Consider the following 14630-nt stretch of genomic DNA (forward strand, 5'->3'; position numbering starts at 1 on the left):
CAAAGAGGGAGAAGGGTGCAAAGAGAGCAGGCCTGAGGCCAGGGTCAGGACTGGATGGCAGGCAGATCCAGGATGGGAGTCAGAGAAGCCACTGCTGCAGCTCAGCAGCTGAGGAGGGGGAGGGGGCTAGACCTGGAGCACAGGGAGGTCAAGGGGCAGAGAGGACTGGAGGGGCCCAGAGGGCCCCGGCAGGCTGTGGACGCTTGGCCAGAAAGGCCTGTTTACTCAGAGGCCTCTGAGGTCAAGGCCCAGGCTCGGGGTTAATCATTAACGGCTCACCCTGCTCGTGGTTGACTGGTGTGGTATGGGCCAGAGCCCGGAGCCTAGGCACCACCCCCACTGCCATTCTGCACAAGAGGGGCCTTGAGAGCTTCACAAGGCACTGACTCTGCAGCCCCCTAGGTCTCTGACATCCCCCGCCCCACCTGGCAAGGGCGTATACCAAGGTTCTGAGGTTACCAAGGTAGGCAAAATGTGCTTGCCTCCTAAGTTCAGCTCCTAGGACCTTGTTCATAAGAAGGGTCATAGTGATCCCAGGAGTCAGGGTGATGCCTGTTTTACTGGCAGAGACAGGTTTGGTGGCAGGATCCAGGTTGGGTATGGTGTCTGTGAGACACAGGCATCCTAGGCCTGAGCTCACCAGACTCAGCGGCAGGTGTTCCAGGTACCCCATGGGGCTGTGGCTTATACCAACCTTACTCAGGGACAGGACCTCTCTCTGTGCCATCAGGCCTGTATTCCTACCACCTCCTAAGATGCGCCAGGTCAGGTGCTCCTAGGAGACAACCTTCCAGAGAGACAGAAGGGTTTGAGACTGCAAATCTTCCCATTGTCCAGCAAATTAGGCCCCCACTGCCAGGCTGGAGAAGGGTGCACAGTGACATGGACACAGTGACCATGCCACTGCCCACACTTTCTGGATTCAGCTCCCCTCCCTGGCCCAGCAGCTTTGCACTCAATCTGGGGCAAGTGGATGATGGGGGAGGCTCGCTGTTTACAGAGAGTGGCTGCTATTTCTGCACCCTGGATTCACCCAGCATCTTTCAGAGGGGACAGCAGTGTCACCAAGGGGACCTGGTTATGGCTCAGATGTTGATTCAGCAGGTGAGTATAGCCGAGCATGCTGTGTGTCTCCTGAGCTCCCACCCCTGAGCCGGGTATCACTTCTGGACAGTCTCCACGTAGCGTAGTGCTCCCTTAGGGATTTTCACTGACCCTTTGATCCACAAGCCATCAGCCTCTTCCCAGTTTCATTTTCATGGGGGATGGGCCCAAAGCCTTAACCCTGCAGCTGCCTAGCTGGGAGGATGCTGGGACAGCCAGAGCCTGGGTGTGTTTGCAGCCTCTCTGTGCATATGCAGTGCCCTTGGGAGTAAGGGATACTGTCTGCCTCCATACCGGTAAAGAAGGAGTCTAGGCCCAGAATTCCCAGCCTGTGAAGTCAGCTTTGTGGAAAGACTCTAGGACATGTCCCATGGCCTGCTTAGGAGTGAAGACTTTCTGTGTCTGCCTTTGACAACAAATTCAGGCTGAGCATTTGTCTATGGCAATCTCCACTGGACACCATGAACTACTGCCGAGTCCAGACCTACAGGGTCCACTTAGGACATAATTGTTCCCTTTTCAAGGTACCACTTCTGCCTAACCAGGAAATCCTGAACTCGGCTACTGCCCCTCCCTGAGTCAACACTTGCTGAGGAGAAGGAGGGGAGACAGGAACACAGGCTGCAGAGCTCAGCTTGGTAGCCCCAGCCACGGGAACATAAGCCAGAAAGAGTTGCATGCACACAGCCACTCGGCCACTCACACTCGTAGTCCTTTGTGTACACACAGACACACACAGTCACACTAGCACACTCAGACACAGACATGTACACACAAGTGCTGGTTTAAGCATGCGTGTTCCAGCAGTGCACACGTGTACATGCAAACACAGACACAGGCTTTCCTGCCTCCAGCAGCCAGCATGGAGGATCGGCCCGAGTCTACCTTCTGGCACTTCCAGGAAGTATGAGACCCGGACCAAGCCCTTGAACCTTATCATGCCTGCTCCTGTCTCTGGGGCCAAACACTACCCAGGATATCTTGGTGTCATTCAGGAAATGCACACTTGAGCGGGGGAATAGTATTTGGCATCCTGCAGAGCCTGGCTAGGCTGGGTTGGGGCTGTAGGTGGCCCTGGCTGTGCTAGGAGAAGCGCACCCATCTCAGGGTTGGCCCTTGGACCAGGCTCGGTAGCTCATTTTCTGTTGATCTGCCTGGCTAAATACCCTCTGGCTTGGGGGCTGTATCAGGCACACAGTAGGCCTCTGCCTACAGCGTGGTTGGCTGAATGAACAAAGGCCCATTTGAGGAGTTAGTTCTCTGTCCTCTGGGCTGGCTTCAGGGCCCTGGATGGTCCCTGCCACCCTTGACCTGCTTTATCTTCCTGGCTCACCTCCACCACCTGAGACCAGGCCCCAGGGAACCAGCCTGCCCCTGCTCCTGTCTCTGGGGTGGCAGGCGGGCAGCCCTAGACATGCCCCCACATAGCTCCCCTGCGCCCTCACGCCCAATCCACGCCAGAGCCAGGCCTAGAGCAGTCTCGGGCCTGCCTACTACCCACATCCTATGCACCTAACACTCCCCCTCCAGCAAGAGACCTGGCCCCTGGCTCCCCACAGTACCTAGACACCCATTCCCACACCAGCCACTGGCACCTCCTACCCTCAACAGCTTGGACCACAAACAGGGGCCACACTCCTGGCACAGCCCCCAAGCCTTTCTAGCCTGCTGCATCTTGTCAGGTCCTCGTCACCCTCCCCTCCTTTTTTAGTGTCACTCTGTCCCTCTCTTGGACTATGATGACTTCATTCTGTCCCACAAGCAGCCAGCTCCGGCCCCTAGGACTTTGCAACTGAGGCTGCCTCTGGTTCTGCCCTGGACTGGTCCTTTCCTGGTTCAGGTTTTGGCTCTCCTGCCTCCTCCTCAGGGAAACCCTCCTGAGGTGACCCAGATCACTGCAGGGTTACACTTGGTTGCCAGTTCTTGGTCTCTCAAATGGCCCTGCTGTCACCCTCATTTACATGGCTCCCACCTGCCTTCCTTGCTGCATTATTAGCTCCATGAGGGCAAGGAGCATGTCTGTTTCATCCTCAACCTAGAAAGGATCTATCTCTCAAGTTGTTGATGGTTTATTGAGTGAAGCAATGACCAAGAAAAGGCAACACTGAACCTAGATATATGACTCTGAAATAAGAATGGGCTGTATGTCAGGTATACAGGGCAGATCTCTATGTGCAATACTGGAAAGTCCTGGGGTCTTCCTGGCTCATGCAATTCAGGTAGACCCTGCTGAGTGGGTCATGTTAAGATTGGAAGTTGGACCCACACTCTCCTCCTGGTGGGGTTAGGTGGTCCTCTGGCTTCTTCCTGCCCTGTACTGTGAGGAGCTCCTAGCTCAACTTCCTGGGTTTATGAGGGGCCCACATTCTGCCAGCTTTTACTTCTGCTCTTTTGTCTCAGATATTCTGCCACCTGGAATCTCTCCCCTATCTGCCTGGTCAATCCTTTCCCAAACCCCAGGTGGAGCCAGGCCCTCTTCTCTGCCCCAAAGCCCTCTGCTCACCACACCCAGCCTCAAGGTTGCACACAACTCCTCTGCCAGCCAGAGCAGGCTGCAGGCCAGGCCACACCAGGAGCACTGCAGCACATCGTGGGCTTCTCTGGAGGCCCTGACCACTGTCCAGAGGTCAGCAAGGTAAGTCAGAGGACAAGGGTCAGTCATGTGTAAAGGATCCCAGAGAGGAGAAGAGGTAACTCAACCCAGGAAGTTAAGGCTTAGTTAACCAGTCGGTCACTTAGAATATCAGTTAGTTCATAGGTATTTTTGCTTCTTTCATTTGTTGAATATGCACTGTGTTTGAGAGAGAGAGGACTTCTACTTCTTCATTCTCTGTACAGCAGCTGCTAGGGCCCCGAGGGAGGACTGAGCAGGCAGTCCCAACAAGGAGGGGAAAGATTTACTCAGTTCTCCCTGGATCAAGGCTGCCAGTGACAGTCTCCAAACCAAATCCCACTTGCCTCTATGTTGGGAAAAAGCAAAAGAAAACTATTTTGTGACACATGCAAACAATATGAAATTCACATCTCAGTGTCCATCAATAAAGTTTTATTGGAATACAGCCACATCCATTTATTTATGTATTATGGATATCTGCTTTCACCCTGCAGTGGAGGCTGAATAGTTTCAATTCTGACCATGTGGTTTACAAAGCCTAAAAAATATGGCCCATCTGGCTCTTTTCAGAGAAGATTTACTGCCTGCTGTCCCACTCTATCCAACTGGCTGTGAAGGAATCATCTGTGCTCTGGGGACTCAGTTTCTTTTCTTTCTTTCTTTCCTTTTTTTTTTTTTTTTTTTTTTTTTTTTGCAGTGTGAGAGATCGAACCCAGGGCCTTCGAACTGAGCTATATCTTGTATCTCCAGTCCTTTCATTTTTATTTTGAGACAGGATCTTGCAAAGGCTGGGGTTGGACTTGTGATCCTCCTGCCTCAGCCTCCCAGAATGCTGGTACCACACCCAGCTTCAGCTTTGTGAAATGGAGTGAACAGCACCTCCCTTAGAGAATGGCACTCTTTTCTGTTACTTGGTCACACGGCTGTCCCCTACCCTCTCTTCCTTTATCCCAGCATATGGGAACTGAGCACTTACTTATCCTGTGTCAGGCAGGGGACTGGCTTGAGCCCCAAGGTCTGCACTCCAAAGTCAGACTGTTATGCCTAGGGACACAGAGGAGTGATGGGGAATCTGGCCTGAAATTTGCAGGCGGCTCCCAGAAGGAGTGATGCCCAGGCTTAAAATTTAAATAGCAATTTGCCAGAAGGAGCAGAGATAAATGTTCTAGTTGGCAGGAATAACCTTAGCAAAGGTACAGAGGCTAAGAGAGGGTGGCAGGCCTAGACCTGGTATGTATGGGAGGGTGAGAAGCCAGGTCATGGGGGACTCTGGGCAATCAGAGATCACCCTTCATCACCATTCTCACCCGTTAGGCTTGGCTCCAGGCTGGCACTGGTACCCACCAAGGGTGGATGTCATGATCAGGCAAGAGAAAGGGGGGAATTGAGGGCGGAGGAGGGGGAGCCTTCAGGACCCCACTCCTGGGGCCCAGCCCACAGCTGGGGTGCTGCTGCCAGGGCTGGGGCCGCCCCATCCTGCCCCTAGCCCCAGGGAAGCCAATGGAGTCCAGAGCAAAGGCAGGCTGCCACAGGCAGGGGGGAGCTGGCAACAAAGCCCTATTCTTCAGGGTTTAAAAAAGTCTCAAAACCTGTCCAACTTTCCTTCGTTAGATGCTCTGGGATGTTTCCACTTTGAGACCGCTCAAGATACCCAGCTGATAAGGGCTTGATTGGAGGAGACTTAATTATGGCCCCAAGATCTTGGTGTAAACAACTGGCAAGGTTCCTTCCACACTTTTCCTCAATGCAAATGAGAAGCACAAGCTGGTGCCAGGTAGTGGGACCCAGTGACCCCAGTCTTTATGGATGCCCCACAATGTCTGCCTGGGGAAGACAGCCGGGCTCTCAGATTGATGTGTGTCCCTGTGGCATGGACATTGGCTTTAGGTCCTGGCTCCACAACCTCCTGACCATATGACCAATGCTTAGCATATGCTCAGCAAATGGTGTACAGCAGCATGGGAAGGAGATGGGAGTTTCCCGGCCTATCCTGAACTCAACTCAAGCCCCCAGCTCTGAGGAGAAAGCGACTGACTCCTTAGCTTCATCTCTAGCCAGCTGGATGATCAGGGAGGTAAGTGAGCATTCGTCCCCTCAGCAGGCCTGCCACATTTGCGGCCAACACCTCACCCCAAGGCCCAGGGTGCCCTCAGGATGCCAGGCTGTTTGAGGCTGCCCCTCGGAGGGATATCATGACTGCAGGACATCCCCTTTGATGCAGCAGCTTGAGAATGGTCTGCCTACCCTCCCTGGCTCATGCCCTCCCCCTTCCCCCGCACCCTAGGCCTGAGCATGCCCTATGCCCACCTCAGGCATCTCCTAAGGAGTCACCAGCAGATGGAAGCCTACTCCCTCCCCTGTGCTCTTTCTATGGTGTGAGAACTCTGCAGGACACAACTCAGCTCCACCTGGGGAAGAAGCTGTGCTCAGAGTGGGATGTAGCATGAGTTGGGAGGAGAGATAGTGCCCCCAGAGACACACACATACTCACATGTGTGTGCACATCCCACGGGCCCCACATATGCAAATGCACAGTCACCAGGTGGGCACTTTCCAGGCAGCCTGTGTCTTCCATGACCCCCAGAAAGCTGCAGCTCTGCTCCATGGGCCACTCACAGGCTCAAGGTGTGCATGTGTGCATGTGTGCATGTGTGTGTGTACACATCAAACGTGCTATTGCCTAGAAGTGCCTGTGCCATGTGTCAGTAAGCTCAGGAGGAAGAAGGAAGAAAAGGAGAGTCCCCTATGTAAGGACACAGTGAGTGTTCAAGGTCACTTCTGGAAGATCCAGGCCCACTGTGACCTCAGGCAGGTACTCACACACCTCTGTCACTGCAGCTGGGGGAGCCTCCCTGGGACGGGCCTCATGTCAGTATTCAGCAGCTGCCATCTCCCCAGGGGCTCAGAGCTCCCTTCCTTCCATACATATCCCTTGGCCAGGGTGACCAGCCCTCCACCAGGCCTCCAATTGAGACCAGGAAGCCATTTTGATGGGTGATGAGAAGAGGAAGTTCTTGTGGCCCCAAAACAGAAACAGGAAGCGGGGGGGGGGGGATGGATCGGGAACGGGAAGGGGGACACTCAGCAGATGCACCCAGATACCTCAGCCTTCCTGGGCCCCACACCAGCAGCCATGTCTGGGTATCTGTGCCTATCTGCCCACCCCCAATGCTGCAGGTCTTTCTGTGGCCCAGATTGCCCACTTGAAGGGCAGATTTGCTGAGGAATCCTCAGATACTGACGAACTGTCTGTCAGGGTTCGTTCAGTTGTCCAGCCTGATTTGTTCTGATAGCCAGGGCTGCTGAAACCATCCTGTCCACCGTATTTGCATCAGACCATGTCCCTCTCCTTGGTCCCTGTCACCATGTGGGATACAGAGAGCTGACTGCCTTTCCTTGTCCCACCATGTCTGTGATCACCCAACCCAGTCATGCCCTGACAAAATGCTCAAATGCCCAGCTTCCTGGCTGTGAGTCTGTCTTGCTGCCTGGTGGAGTCTGGTGTTTGCCACTGACTCCAGCCCAGGCTGCTTCCTCAGCTGCCTAGGGATAGGGCAGGTCCCTCGCTCCCAGCATCGCTTGGTAGCTACATTCAAGAATGTGCTGGCCCCCTCAAGAGAGGCCAGAGCTGGGACTCTATCCCACAGGGGCCACTGCCTCACACAGTGTCCTAGGCCAGGAATGTCCTTATCTGGTGCCTTTCCCCCACCTTCTGTTGCAAGGTGAGTGATGAGACATCTATGAAATGTGCAGGGGCCTCCTGAACAGAGAGACAGCAGTGTCTGGAATCATTCCAGCTACCAGAAGTGGGCATCTCCAGCTCCCTAGAGATGGGGCAGCTGGGCTGGAGTATAGAGAAGGCAGGAGAATAGCTCAAACTCAGGGAAAGCATTTGCCCGTCCTCCTCCCTGACTTTCGAAGTTCCTACAGGAAGACTTGGGGTGAGTGGATGGGATCCAGAGCCCAGGGGCCAGAGAGGCACATGTCACCAATTTCAGTTCTGCCCCGGCTGTCCTGAGACAGCTTGGGACTTCCCAGGGTGGAAGGACAGGCTGAGGGCTGGTCCACTCGGGGAGCAGGGCTAGAACTTGAAAACCCCCTCCCCACCACAGCTGTCTACAGGGAAGCCAGGGAAGATCTGGGGACTCAGGGTAGGCTGTGTGGGAGCTCCCTGAGGTCCCTCCTCTTCTCAATGAGCCAGAGCAAGTCTTCCCAAAATGTCCTGGAAATCAGTGTAAGGTTAGGACCACAAAAGACTTCCCCCACTGAACTTAAGCCTTTAAGGGCACAGCTGCCCTAGAGGCAACTGAGAAAGATTTCCAGGATGGAGTGGGGGGATGCCAGGTGGACAATTCTCCCTCCCCAAGCTGAAGGTCGAGACAGAAGCCACAAGAACCCTCCAAAAAATGGCACCACATTCTCAGCCCCCTGAGACTGTCCTCCAAAGAAGGGAGCAGGGAATAGAGTGGGGTGGTTGATGAAGCCCCTTCCCCAGGCCCTGCAGACAGGCGAGCGGTCAGCTCAAGTGAGCAGGCAAACAGCCCGGCCGGCGGGAGCACATCTGACCGGACCCTGTTCTAGGAGATCAGTTGTGAAACTTGCTTCAAACCCCCAAACCACAAAAACGGCCGATTTTCCCAGCTCTGCTCTCACATTTCTCTGATCAGCCGAGGAGTCTTCAGTCTTTCCATCCAAGAGGAGCCAGGCCAGTTGCTGGCATCTCCGTGGGGACAAGGAAACACCGAGTGTGTGGGGACACAGGTGCCGCGGAAACCCCTCCTGCGTTTGCCTGCAGCACCTCATTCCCATCAGTCCCTTTCTAACGTGAGGTGCAAAGAAAGGGCAAGGCCTAGGCCTTCTGGAGAAATCTGGAGATCAAGACAGAAGGACCTAGAAACTACTAGGGCACCCTGAGAAGAACTCCGCAGCACCCTGGCTGGGGAAAGATGGCATCCGGCTGGCTCAGACTGGAAGGTGAGGAAATTACTGGAGAAATGACCTCTGTTTTGTTTGGAGAAAAGAAGGTCACAGAAGTGTCACCTCACGTCTCCCACGACATCCCATGTGTTAGAGCCTAACACGTATGGCTCTAGCTCTCCCTAGCTCAGGGCTTAAAACCAGGCTATGGCTGAAAACCAGGCTCTCACCAAACCAGGACTCTGAGAGGACACTTAGGGAGATAACGGAACCCCGAAGAGGAAAGCATGGCTTTTCTCCATTGCACTGAGTGATGGTTAAAGCCATGTTCCAAAGAGAGGCTACTGTGGGTGCCTGGATGACAAGTGGCTTTGAAGGCTCAAAGCTCCACTCCCTACGGCAGGGAATACAAGCCTGTCTCTGTGTCCTCCCCTTCTGCTTTCTCCCTTCAGGTGCCCCATAGCCCCTTCTCCCCAAAGGAAGCAGATGAGGGCCTCTGTGTTTCGGGCCATCAATGTGTCCTACCCAAACCGTGCCCACTGCCCTCCTCTCTGCCGGCCGCCCCACTCCCAGGCCTGGCTGCCTGTTCCCAGGTTCTCCTCGGGCCAGGGAGAGAAGCCTTGACCGAGGAGGCTGGATGAACTTTCACACAGCCTCCAAAAGCAAAATGCCAAGAAAACCCCCAAAGCTATAGCTCATGTGTGCCCTTCCAAACCTTCCCCTGCACTGGAACTTTCCTTTATACAGCCACAGAAGAAGGACTGAGACCGCTCTCCCTGGGTTAACCATGGTGCTAGTTACTATTGACTGTGATTGGGCATGAAAGCCTTTACTTTAAAAGCAGAACACCTCATCACCACTGGGCCCAGAGAACCCCCTGCCTGGGAGCCCTGCCATCTGTGTATAGTGCACTAGATGAAGTCAAGGCCAGGGTAGCAGAGCCCAGGAGGCCCGCAAAGACAGGAAGCCCACCTGGAAAAGGCCAGGTGCACCCACCAGTTGATGAGATGCAATGAGCCCAGAGCAGCCAAAGATGGCGGCCACTTGTGTGTATCTCAATCATGTGTCTTCTTGGGATACTTCCCTTTGTGCACCCATGTCTGTGAGTCTGAGTGTCTGTCTCTATGGGAGATTTTGTGCATGGTCTGTGGATATGGTGTGCATTTTTGTGTGTGGCCGAGGCTCCTCTGTGTCTCATGGTGTGTGTATATACCTCTTCCCTGAACCACTGCCTAGTGTGGCCAGGCCACCAGCCAGGCACCAGACAGACAGTAGAAAATGTGGTCCCTGATGCATCTGACCCACAGACTGGTGAGCAGGAAGCAGTGAAGAGAAATTATACCTGTTACGTTGTAATCGTGACAGTGACATGGAGCCCCATGTTTGAGGGCAGAGCACAGGGAGCCAGAGCTGCCAAGACAAGAGACTGCTATGGCTTGGCACTCAGGTTCCCTGGATGCTCCGAGAAAATGGCTGAAAAGCTGTGTGCCCTTGGATGCATGGGCGGGGCCAGCTGAGTGATGCCAGGAAATTTTTCCTGGCAGAGGGAAATGCAAGTGCCACAGTGGGACACAAAGGAGAGTGGTAGGAGGGGCAAGTGGCAGGAGCTGAGGAAGCTGACAAGTGTGGGAACCATGGGCAGGACAGGGTGGGAGCTAGACATACGTCCCTGGAGGCCACAGTGCCAAGGGTAGACAGATTCTGAGAGCTATAGGAGGATCCCACCTTCATGTGGCCATTAGATAGGGACCCTCTATTTGCTAAGAGGAGAATGAGCTGCAGGGGCCCAGGACAAGACCAGAGCAGCCACCCAGTGAGGAGAAACAGTGACCTAGAACTTGAGAAAACATGGGGAGACGTAGACAGAAACAGCATGGGAAGGCAATGGCAGGATGAGATGCACAGCTTGGTGCTGGGTGGGACCTATAAGGACCGAGGAGGCCCCCTGTGTGGAGATGCGTGGGTGTGCACACAGGTGTCCAAGTGGGCATGTATGGCTGTGCACATGCCTACAAGGGACTCGGGCTGGCCCTCTGTCCTTCCCTGTGCTCCTCAACCTCAGGCCTCCATCTCCCACAACTTCACCACGGACATGACAGTGACGGTAAGTAGGGCTCGGTGTTGCAACTGCATTTCCTCTCGAACCCAGGGCTACCAGAGATTAGCCGAGAACCCCATGTGCATGAGGCGATAACGCCCCTGGCCCCCCACCCCATTTCCTAATCTCTGATTCATTTCCAACTGATAGCAGGATGAGAGCCGTGGCAACTGAGAAATAGCCAGCAGGTCCTCACCAAGCTGTGGCCAGCTGCCTGCTGGACAGCAGAGAGTGAGGGAGGCCAGGGACCATGGCAGGGAGGGAGAAGGGAAAGGGGGGACAGAGACAGGGAGATAGACATGAGAGAGAGAATGAGAATAGAGAGATGGAGAGAGAGAGAAAGAATGAGAAATAATGAAGAGAGAGGAAGGGAGAAAATGAGAGGCAGGGTGAGAGAATAAGAATGAAGAGGGAGAAGGAGAGAGCGAGAGAGAGAGGAACAAAGAGTTACACAAGACTGAGCTCAGGAGAGGGTGACAGGAGAGATGAAGAGAGAGAAAGCAGGACATTAGCAGACAGACTGAAAAACGTGTGAGAGTCTGCAGGAGGGGCTAGGGGTTTCTGGGCTGGAGGAACTTACTAAAGAGACTGAGGGAGAGACAGAAAGAGAGAAGAGGTGACCTAAGGTGAAGAGAGGAGGCGGGAGCCAAGAAGGAGGGAAGAGGGCACATGTAGACACTGGCTGGGGACTGGCCTGGCCTGAGTCCCTGGGCATGCCCCGTGTGGCCTGGACACAGTGGGGCAGCACAGGGAGGGGCTTGCTGACTCTGCCCCTGACAGCTGAGACAGGGGAGTCCAGAGCAATGAACCCAGCCCCCCCATTCATCCCCCTCACCACCCCCAGGAAGCCTAGACCCTTAGAGCCTCAAGAGGCACAGACTGGGGCTGGAGGTTGGGATCAAGCCAGGCTCCCTATCCATGGGGCTTGCAGGAGGGGGCTCACCAGGCCAAAAGAGGGCTCGGCCAGTCCATTGAGTTCTTTTGGATCGCAGTAGGGTCTGATGGGGCTGGACAGTCAATGCGGCATGAGCTGGGCTCAGAACAGAAGGCTGAGATAGCAGATATTTGTGCTTCACTGGGGAAGTAGCAGGGACCTGGGAAGGATCTACAGTAAGCCCAGGACTTCCACCGTACCCCAGGCTGCTGCTCAGAGCTGGGGATGAAGCAGTCAGTCTCCCCACTGTTGATCTCCCATACCCAGAGTCCCCTGGGGTTAGAGTCTGTGCCATGCTCTGAGATGCTCAGAGTTGAGTGAAGATGCAGAGAAGGAGAATCCCTGGTCACCCCTTGCCTTTAAGTTCCTACCCCAGACCCTTCCCTGACAATAGAGAGAGGGGGACAGACAGCTGTCCATCCACCTGAGAGGCATCAGGAGCTGAGAAGGCTCCCACAGGCTCTCGGGCTCAGGCCTTGGGGAAGAAGGGGGCTCCCAGAGTAGCCAGCCAGGGACTATGGCTCCCCAGTAGGGGACAGGCTGAGGGTCTCTAGGGAGGCACTCCCTCAGGGCTCAGAGCAGCAGAAGGAGCCAGAATTTTGCAGAGGAAACTTGATAACCAGATTCAGGGAGGCCGAGGCCAAGGAGCAGTGAATCACAGAATCACAAAGCCAGAGGCACTTCACTCTGCAGGAAGGGAAGAAGGCAGGGAAGCTTCCACGCCAAGGAACCCAGTCCCAAGGGCATTTTAATAAGCCACTCTACATCCCAGGGTCCCCAGCCTCAACTCATGAAGGACAACAACTGAGTGTGCCTGGTGAGGGGCCTCCTGCCCCAGGCCTACTGTCAGGGAAGGCTCACCTCGCCCCCTCCTGGGGTAGGGCAGCAACCCCTCTGATTTGCCCTGCCAACCCTGATGCCCTGACTGCCAGCGACCACAGGAAGTGCTGCCCCAGCTCAGCACTTCCCTTTTCTGAAATCTGCCCCAGCAGCCTGGTAGCCAGGGTAGGCAGACTTCCCGCTCCCCCGACCCCGGCTCTTCCCACCGGTCACAAGTGGTTTGCTCCTGAGCTTCCCTGGGCAGAGGTGACCTTCTTGCCACAACCACAGATCAGTTACTTATCAGAACAGGAAAGATGGCCCCAGAGATATGTCCTCACCCTGCCCGGGAGGACCTGGCCTGCTCCAACGACCACACGCCGGTTCCCCACATCACAGGGGGCCTTGTCACCACATCACAGGGGTGTGTGTGGTTGGCACATGCATGTGGGCTGCCCTGGGGACAAAGAGAGCAGGAGGCCTCGAGAGCAGGTAGGTTGGGATATGTGATGGGCCTAGCTCATGGGCTCAGATGAGGCTGTGTGCAGCTGGGAGCATGGAATCTGGTCTTTAGGTCTAATGAGGGTCACCTTTCCTACAAACCTACTCAGCCTGTGTTACTCCTGGGGCTCCTCTGTCCTCCTAACAGGTAATCCCTTGGGACTAGGGCCTCAGGGTGCTCCCCATCCCTCCTCCCAGAGCAGTCGTGGGGATTCAGGAGCCACTAGTGAGGAAGAGAAGAAGTAGCCATCAGCATCCCTCAGTAGCAGTACTACTGATGTTTGGGTTGGATCACTCTGTTGCTGGGGCTGTTCTGTGCTTTGTAGGATACCTAACTGCATCCCTGGCCAGGATCTCATTTCCCATCCAATCACAGCGATCCCAAATGTCTCCAGACATTGCCAAATGTCCCCTGGGAGGGCAACATTGTTTCAAGTCAAGACGCACTGATCTAGGCATACCACAAGGCCTGGGCTCCCATGCCTAGGAAATTCCAAGTCTCAGCTGACCTGTTTTACAATTTTGTGCTGAAAAGTCCTGAGTGAAAAAGCCTATCCAGAATCTGGTGTTCTTGTCTGAAGGCTCTGTCCCGTAAGACCTCAATCTAGGTTCTGGAAATAACTGTAGCACAGAGCTTGGAGCCAGAAGAGGGGGTCCTGTGAGATAGTCAATGATGATGCCTGCCAGGAGTTTTCCTTCCAGGGAAGATCAAGAAGAGGTACTGCAGAGCATGAATAGAGTTACACTGGGACCACAAGGCACTCAAGGAGTTAGGCCAGAAAAACCAGAACCAAAGCAGAGCACAGGATAGGATAGGTTTCCTGGACTCAAAGTGGTAAGCTGGAACTGATCCCCTTGCTCAAGGTTGGAAAGGCTGCCCTGTACAAAGGGGACTGGTAAAGATGTTTTCTATCCTTCTGGGGAAATATGGAAAAGGAGGTCACCTTTGAGAAACTAAAATCCTAGCCTCAAGAATGAATAAGCATGAGGTTCTAATTTACACAATCCATCAGATCTCGAACTCCAAATCTAAAAATTAATATTAAGCCAGGTGGGGGTGGGGATTTAGCTCAGTGGTTCTGCTGCCTGCCTTGCAAGCACAAGGTCCTGAGTTTGATCCCCAGTGCCAAAAAAAAAAAAAATTAAGTCAGGTGCAGTAGCACTCACATGTAGTCCTAGCTATTCAGGAGGCTGAGGCACGAGAATTAATTGAACCTAAGAATTTAAGACCAGCCTGGGCAACTCTGACTCAAAAAATTAAAATTAGGGTGGGTGTGGTCATGCATGTGTATAGTCCCAGCTAATCAAGAGGCTGATGCAGGAGGATCACAAATTCAAGTTTAGCTTGGACAACTTAGCAAGACCATGTTTCAGAATTTTTAAAAAATGTCTGGGGATACACCTCAGTGGAAGAATACCCCTGGATTTAATACCCAGTATAAAAAATACTAAAATAAAAATGAAAGAGGCTGAATGAAATGAAAAATGAAGAATACTTCAAGCCACTTTAACAAGGCAATTTCACAGCCCAGATAGTTATTACAGGAAGAAACAAACCCTGATGAAGATGAGCTCACAATAAAAAGCAATTATGAGGGGCTGGGGATTTAGTGCAGTGGCATCGCATCTGCCTCCCAAGCCCA

Source organism: Heterocephalus glaber, unplaced genomic scaffold (assembly GCF_053883595.1).
Source record: "Heterocephalus glaber isolate CG9 unplaced genomic scaffold, H.glaber_assembly_v1.0 deba00001561, whole genome shotgun sequence".
NCBI lineage: Eukaryota > Metazoa > Chordata > Mammalia > Rodentia > Bathyergidae > Heterocephalus > Heterocephalus glaber.